Raw genomic sequence first — 8,897 nt, forward strand, 5'->3', positions numbered from 1 at the left:
TGTGATCCACACAGTCAAAGGCTTTGGCATAGTCAATAAAGCAGAAATAGATGTTTTTCTGGAACTCTCTTGCTTTTTCCATGATCCAGTGGATGTTGGCAATTTGATCTCTGGTTCCTCTGCCTTTTCTAAAACCAGCTTGAACATCAGGGTGCAACACAAAAGGGGAGCAATGAGTAATGTTGGAAGTTAGGTTGGTAGCCACTCAAGATGTACATGTGTGACTCTACATAGAAGACAGAGATGAAAATAAACTGCATTATATGTAGTTAAATATGGTTTGTTTACTAGCCCCAAACACTGCTGTGTTAGCTTCTTTATAGCCTTAGTAAGTGCTCTGTAACAGCAATTAGGACTCAGCACATTGCATTACTGCTAATATGCATGCAATAAAAATATTATCAAATAATTAATACAAAATCTTCTCCTAATTATTTCCTTCTCTTTGAAAGTCTCAGTGACTTTTGAGTCTTAGAATCCCAACTGAAGCCAGAGAAATAGGTTATAGAAACCCTTTAAAGGATGATAGAATGCATTAAAGAGTTCCAGTAGAGTTGGGTGGTAAAGGAAAAGAGCAGGTGGGTGGTATTTAGACTGAGAAAGCCAAGTCATTTCATCAGAAATCAATTAGGACAGCAAGCACCCCTCAGAGAAAGAAGAATGAGTGAACTAAGAACTTGTCAAATGTGAGTATTTTGTTACTTATAAGAGGGTAATTATAATAATAAAATTGAATGCATTTGCATTTGGTTTCCTAAACAAGGGAACATTTCGACATATTCAGAGATTCTGAGGTGTTGAGCATTCGCAATTACCTTTGATGTGATATTAAACGGTTCAAGGGGAAACTCGAGCCCTCATGCTGGGCAAATCACTGTTGGAAGGGAATTTGGGTTGAGAATGCCAGTGTCAATTCAAAAACTGGATTCTCAATCAGGGTACCATGTTTTCTGAGAAAACTGTATTTGTCAAGAAGAAATAAGATTTAAAATCAATCAGAACTTGCTTTTGGATTCTCAGTATGTGATAATCATTATGAAGAATCATGAAGAACTGGGCATTGAGATTGCACGGATTTGAACAGGAGTCATCATGACTCCAACAGAAAAAATAGGAACGCCTGGAAGATATAACTTGCCTTGACCATGCAAACACTTTATATCTCTACCAAAACTCAACCCCGTCTGGAAAGCTTTCCTTCCTTTGACCCATCATAGATTTCTCTTAAATGACAGAGAATGAGTTATATTTTACATATATTTTCTTTTTTATTTCTATTTTGTATTGGAGTACAGTTTTTAAATAATTTTATTTATTTAATTGACTGTGCTTGGTCTCTGTTGCAGCACAGACGCTTCTCTAGTTGTGGAGAGCAAGGGCTTCTCTCAAGTTGCAGCATGCAGGCTTCTCACTGCAGTGGCTTCTCTTGCTGTGGAGCGTGGGCTGTAGGCCCACAGACTTCAGTAGTTGTGGCTCCTGGGCTCTAGAGCACTGGCTCAGTAGTTGCAGTGCACAGGCTTAGTTGCTCCGTGGCATGTGGGATCTTCCCAGATCAGGGATTGAACCTGTATCTCTTGCACTGGCAGGTGGATTCTTTACCACTGAGCCACCAGGGAAGTCCTAGAGTATAGTTGATTAACAATGTTGTGTTAGTTTACAGGTGTACAGCAAAGTGATTCAGTTGTGCATATACATGTATCTGTTCTTCTTCTAATTCTTTCCCCACTTAGGTTATTACAGAATATTGAGTAGAGTTCCCTGTGCAATACAGTAGGTCCTTGTTGGTTATCTGTTTTAAATACAGTGGTGAGTACATGTCCATCCCAAACTCCCAATCTATCCTTCCCCACCTCCATCCTTTCCTCTGGTAACCATAAGTTCTTTCTCTGAGTCTGTTTTGTAAATAAGTTCATTGGTATCCTTATTTTTTTAGATTACACATATAAGTGATAACATATGACATTTGTCTTTCTCTGTCTTACTTCACTAAGGATGAAAATCTATAGTCCATCCATGTTGCTGCAAATGGCATTATTTCATTCTTTTTAACAGCTGAGTAATATTCCGTTGTGTGTGTGTGTGTGTGTCTGTGTGTGTGTCTGTGTGTGTGTCTGTGTGTGTGTCTGTGACTGTCTGTATACTACATCTTCTTTATCCACTCCTCTGTTGATGGACATTTAGGGTGTCTCCAAGTCCTCGCTGTTGTAAATATCACTGAAATGAACATGGGGATACATGCATCCTTCTGAACCATGTTTTTTCTCCAGATATATGCCCAAGAGTGGGGCTGTGGATCATATGGTAGCTCTATTTTTAGTTTTTTAAGGAACCTTCATACTGTTCTCCATAGTGGCTGTACCAATTTACATTCCTACCAACAACATAGAAAATTTCCCTTTTCTCCATATCCTCTCCAGCACTTATATGTAGATTTTTTTTTAATGATGGTCATTCTGACTGATGTGAGGTGATATCTCATTGTTGTTTTGATTTGCTTTACATACATTTTCTCTTTCCTGTTGAACTACCACCAAGTTGTTGATGTTTGAGAAGAACTGAGGTTGTAGCTAGTAAGGAAAGATTATGAATTTTTGGAATTATATTAAAATAAAAGGAAAAGTTTTAAATGCATTAACATTGTAATAGTTCAATAGCAATTATTGTTCCTCTATCGTCTGAAAATCAGTGTGAAGCAGACTGTGGAGGCTGCAAAGAACAGGAAGTTGTGTCCCATACTCTCAGGAAGTAAGCAGTGTAATGGTAGACAATAACATGTGAAACTAACTCTGCAGAAACAGGAAACTAGAAAATAGAAACAAAATAAAACAGCAAAATAGTAAGAGAGTTGGTTTGGGGGACTAGACATTTCCAAAATAATCCCAGCCTTGTGTATAAAGTAGAGACTCTTTTAAATTACAACTGATAAAGAATAAGGAATGAAACAGTACATTCCACCAAAGGCAGATTCTCAATGAGAAGGCTCATTTTGTCAATATTGTTTGTTTGTTTTAGTTTTGTCCAAACTAACTTTCAGTTTTATAATCTGGGCTAAAAAGGCAGAGTAGTGCATGCATGTGTGTACTAAGTTGCTTCAGTCATATCTGACTCTTTGTGACCCCATGGACTGTAGCCTGCCAGGCTCCTCTGTCCATGGGATTCTCCAGGCAAGAATACTGGAGTGGGTTGCTATGCCTTCCTCCAAACAATCTTCCCGACCCAGGGATCGAACCCGTGTCTCTTACGTCTCCTGTATCGGCAAGTGGGATATTTACTACTAGCGCCACCTGGGAAACAGAGCAGCACTCCTTCAAAGATGAATCAAGAACATATTCCTAGTTTCTCTATTTCATTTGTTGTATTTTACTTCCAATGCTACCACTGCTGTCTTGAACAGAATGTACACTCACACTTCTCAATGAGCATGTATTACAATGTGAGGGAGTTTGCCACTAGTAGTGCTACATGCTAAAATATAGACCTTCTATCCCAGGGCTTGAAGATGTGACTGAACCCTGATTTCTAAAAGAAACAGATCTTTCCTTCTGCTGGGTTCATTCTGTTTCATCTGTCTTGGAACCCATTTGCCATATCAGTTTCCTTGAGATCTAACTTGGCTGAAGCCATGGACAATCCTATTGTTTCCTTTTATTAAATAATTTATCATTTCCTTTTTTTATTGATGACATGAGAATTCATTCATTGTTCATTCTGCATACACCGAGTACCTTTTATGCCCCAGACAGCATTCTCTGAATGAGAAATATAGGAGTGAATGGAACCAACAAAGATGCTGCCTTTCCAGAACTCACAAAGGCAGGAGTCAGATAATGGCCCACAATATACCCAAATTAATAGCAGAATAAAATTCCTAGTGGCGATAAGCAATCTGTATTAAAATAGAGCAGACTAAGGTTCTAGAGGATGACATCACTGATTTTAATCTGATCCTCAGGAAAGGCTGCTCAGAGGAGACAGCTTGAGATCGAAATGAAGTGCAGGATGTACCCGTGTGACCTGGAGGGAAAGCATTCCCACAAGAGCCAATGCGAGTTCCTGTCAGAAGGAAGTCTTTGCCATGTAGAAGGAGCAGCAAGGGACCAAATGGCTGAAGAGCAGTGAGTGAGGCAGAAAGGCTGGGAGGTGAGGACAGAATGATAGGCAAGGACCAGATCTCGTTAAGCCTTTTTGCACCCCCTAAGCTAAAACCGTAATTTTCCTCAACATCTCCAGAGTCCATGCCACTCTTCCACTCAGGCTTTGGCCTTGCTTTGCCGGTTATGTCCTCCCCTCTTTAGCTTTTGCTGTAAAGATCCTTCCAATCACCCTCCCTCTTCCTGTAGGTGTGATTTATTGTGTTTGTGAAATAATTAGGAACAAACACAATTGTATTTGTCAAGAGGTTTTACATATGGGATATTTCTAAAGTTCACCTTTAGAGCAGTAAATAGCTTAGGGTGATAGTACAGAAGGGTGTTAGTCATAATCTGAGGGTTCATGCAGGGGACAACAAATCTTTGTGAGAACAAATGCCAACCTGAAAAAAAGAATGTATTTCATAATCAGGGCCTTAAAATACAAGGAAGGTAGCGGGGAAGCTCAACCACAGGGCAAGAAACCCCTCAGGTGTGTTTTTCTGAGGGTCTGACTGATGATGGTCACTTTAGAAATGAGATCATACTCAGTGAAGGGCAGACACAGTGATCCAGCTGCTTCAGAATGGAGAAGATTTCAAAGTCACATGCATCTCATAATTTTTGTTATTTAATCTTTTTTATTTTGTATTGGAGTATAGCCAATTAACAGTGTTGTGATAGTTTCAGGTGAACAGCGAAGGAACTCAACCACACATTTATACATGTATCCCTTCTTTTCCAAACCCCTCCTCTCCTCCAGGCTGCCAAATAACATTGAGCAGAGTTCCCTGTGCTAGACAGTAGGTCATCGTGGGTTACCCATTTTAAATACAGCACTGTGTGCATGACCTTCCCAAAGTCCCTAACTATTCCTTCCCCTAAGTCCTTTCCCCCTGGCATCTATGAGTTTGTGCTCTAAGTCTGTGAGTCTCTTTCTCTTTTGTAAGTTCATTTATATCATTTCATAATTTCTTAAGGAGCCCCTGTCATTTCCAGTCCTCAACTTCTGAGGAATGATAAGTGGCTCTAACATCATTAATCCTTTGATCCAAGAGGTAGAGCTACAAAGTGATGTCTAACACTGCCACATCACTTTGTCTGTTCTATGTTTGCTCTCCTTTCTTTAGGTAAATACTGAGGGTAGGGAAAGAATATGAAGAAAAAAGAAAATAAAAAAAAAATTAAAGGAATCTCTTCTTTGCCCCCCCCCCCCCGCCCCGACACTTTTTTTTTTTTTTTTTTTGGTCCATAAATAATCTCTGGGCAAAATTATATATTATAAGGAAATGTATTACAAAACTTAATTAGGGCTTTTAAAATTCAAGCCCAACATTCTATTTTATTTAATTTATATGAGGAATAGGAAGCTCTAGGTCAAAGGAAACAACTCAGTTTGTAGCCTGCTCTCCAGAAGAGGGAGGCCAAGCCACATGGACCTTAAGTTTAACCAGCACTCATATAATAGATAGCCTATTCTAGCTCTGGCTGCTAAGGTCAACTGGGAATTGTCCTTCGGGACAGCACTTAAACCTGTAGCCTTCAAGATCCAGATTTGTCTTAGCCTGAGATTCTTAAGGGCAGAATGACCCACTCAGAAATAGTTTAGATAAGCAGAATGATCTAAAACTTTAACCTCAATCTTCTCTGAACTCCCTTCTAGTTGACTAAGCTCTGTCTACATGGCCCTTCCTTTGTTTCTTGGTCTTCCAAAGCATTGTCCAATCTGAAGGACATCTATCTGTGTGCCCTTTTCCTAAGACCTCCCGATGATTAGCTCAGTTAAATATCATTTCCTCTGGGAAGTCTTCTGATATCAAATATATTAATAACACCCTCCATGCCAATTCTTTCTACCACATTTTTGTACTACCCCAGTATATTTCTTTCACTGTCTCACTATTCAAAAATTAACTAGTTTATTTATTGGTTTTCTGTTTTTACCTGTTTTCATCCACTCAAATGCAAGCACCATGATTTTTAGCTACATAATTTTCTTGTGCTCTAGAACAGTGCCTGCCACATGCACTGTTTAATAACCATGGTTTATACTTTCAGTTAAAAACTATTGCAAAATTATAGAAAAGTTGTAAGGAAAGAATAAAGGATGCCCATATAGCCTTCAACCAGAGTCATGAATTGGTAACATTCTGTCACATTTGTTTTTATCACTTTTTTCTAAACATATCTGTCTGACTACCTACCTACCTATCTACATATATATTTCCTAGAAACATTCTCATAACAGTACTTCATTGTAGGTAGCAAAGTCAGAAATTTTATTTTAATAGTTTTATTAGCTAATTTGGGCTTCCTTGGTGGCTCAGACAGTAAAGAATTTGCCTACAATATGGGAGACCCGGGTTCAATCCCTGGGTTGGGAAGATCCCCTGGAGAAGAAAATGGCAATGCAATCCAGTATTCTTGCCTAGAGAATTCCATGGACAGAGGAGCCTGGAGAGCTACAGTCTATGGGGTTGCAATGAGTTGGACACCCCTGAGTGACTAACATGCATGCATTAGCTAATTTAATGTCCACATTCAAATTGTGTAATTGCCCCAAATTATTTTTTGAGCATTTTTTTTTCTGATGTAAAATCCAGACCCTGATTGACTGTTGAATTTAGTTGTCATGTCTTTAGTATCTTTTAAGATGAAATTATTTCTTGGCTTTTCTTTGTCTTTCATGACAATGAAACTTTTTAGGAGTACATTTATTTAGGAGTACAGTTATTTTTGTAGACTACCAACAACCGTTTTCTTGAATTTGAATACATGAATACTGACTGCTGTCTAGAATTGTCCTTATATGAAAATTATTAAAATTGAAAATGTATAAAATTTTCAAAACTTCACTCAGTCCATTCTGAGATCTAAGAATAAAATGGGTACTAAATTAGACTTTGGGAGAGTCCCAACTTCCTGTCTTCAAACGTTTTTAATTTCCACAACTAAATAAATAACCTCAACAGATTTCCTGAATTTTTGTATTATGCTGACTTAAGATACACTATGAAAATTTAAGTAAGCTATTACAGTATAATTTATGTGGAACCCTTTTAAAGATCATACATCAATGAAAATATCAATCTCGTTAAAAATCAAGGCTTTACTAGCTTTACTTTCCAGTTTCATGTTCCACAGTTAGCCTTGTTTGACCAAAAAAACAAAGGAGACATTGTCTTGACTTTAGGTTTATTTTCAATAAAGTTCTTAGAGTGGAGGTTGCCATATACCAATATATTACTCTTCAAAGGAGAAAATCCAGATATGCTGGGCAACAAAAACCAATTAACAATCTCAGATTTTAATGTTTTGGGGAGCCCGGTACAAGTATCTCATAATCTTGCTGTTATATATTCTTACCTTCTAAAAAGAAGTTTGCTGAATACTCAGTTTAAATAAATTCATTCAAACAACTGGCAGCTAAGAATTATCACCTTGTTTCATAGATTATTAATAGCCTTAGCTCCAAAAGGTCCTTCAAAAATCACGTATCTCCAATTCAGTTTTTCTCTTATCTGGGGGGAAAATCTGCCTCATCTTTTTAGTCTATTCAGTGGTTCCCAGCCCTGGATGTTTCTTGGAATAAGTTGGGGGACTTTGAAGGACTAGCCATTCTTGAGTCACCACTACTGATTCTGATAAAAACTGGTCCTGAGTGGACCCCTAATAATTGGGGTTATCTTGAAAGAACTTTGCGTGCTTCTAAAGTGCAACCAGAATTATGAATCACTGATCCAAACCAAAGAAATTGCCATCACTCAGTGACATCAGTCAAGTAGAATGCTGAAATATCTTCTAGTCAGATAGCCCTGCTTATATGGTATACTCATCCTTCCCCTTTGTGACAAATCAATGTCCCTGGCTACTTCTAACTGAAAGGTTGTTGCTGAACCACGAAAAGATGTGGGGATTCTTGGCCTCTGGAGGAGAATTCAATCTGAGGCCAGAGATGCGGCTTGATTGCTCAGAGCTTTTGTGTAATAAAGCTTTATTAAAGTATAAAGGAGATAGAGAAAGCTTCTGACATAGGCATCAGAAGGGGCAGAAAGAATACCCCCGTGCTAGTTTTTAGCTGGATGTTATATAGTCACTAGCAGTCTGTTAATGCTTAAAACCCAGAGAATGGCACCAAGCCCCTCATCCATAAGGTGTATTTTGGCATAATCTTGGCACCAGAGGAGTCATCCTGGATCATAAAACGTTTGACTTGAATCTTGTAGAAAGGCAGATTACCATACAAATAGTTTCATTTACATAGATTAGGGGAACAATGTCTGAGTATAACATAATGATTTGTCAAGTAGGTTCTGAGCCATTAGGCGAACCCACTTGAAGACAGAGTCTGGGGTAAACGCATGGTATATTAACATAGCTTAATACAAACATTTCCATAGGAAAAAGGCATTGGTTAACCCAAGATTTGAGAATAGTTTACTTCAGGTGGAACCAGGTGTCATTATGGCAACACAGTATTTTAAGAGAAATCTCCTTTTAAATTTGTATAGAGAAGGGAAAAAAAATATATATATATATTTTGTTTCCTCCTGCCGCTTAAGAGAGAGATAAAAATTGTCTGATGCTTGCAGCCTACCTTCCTGCCTGTTACCCTCTCATAACCATATCTTTTAATTTTATTTAGATGCAATGGATTAAGACTCTTGACTAGAATAAATAAGACTATTATGTTACATAAACTTGTGACTAAAGAAACCAAAAACCTGTCTAATTTTGTCAATGTTAATTACCTTTACCATGGAGTTT

This window comes from Capricornis sumatraensis, chromosome X (assembly GCF_032405125.1).
Source record: "Capricornis sumatraensis isolate serow.1 chromosome X, serow.2, whole genome shotgun sequence".
In the NCBI taxonomy this organism is placed as follows: domain Eukaryota; kingdom Metazoa; phylum Chordata; class Mammalia; order Artiodactyla; family Bovidae; genus Capricornis; species Capricornis sumatraensis.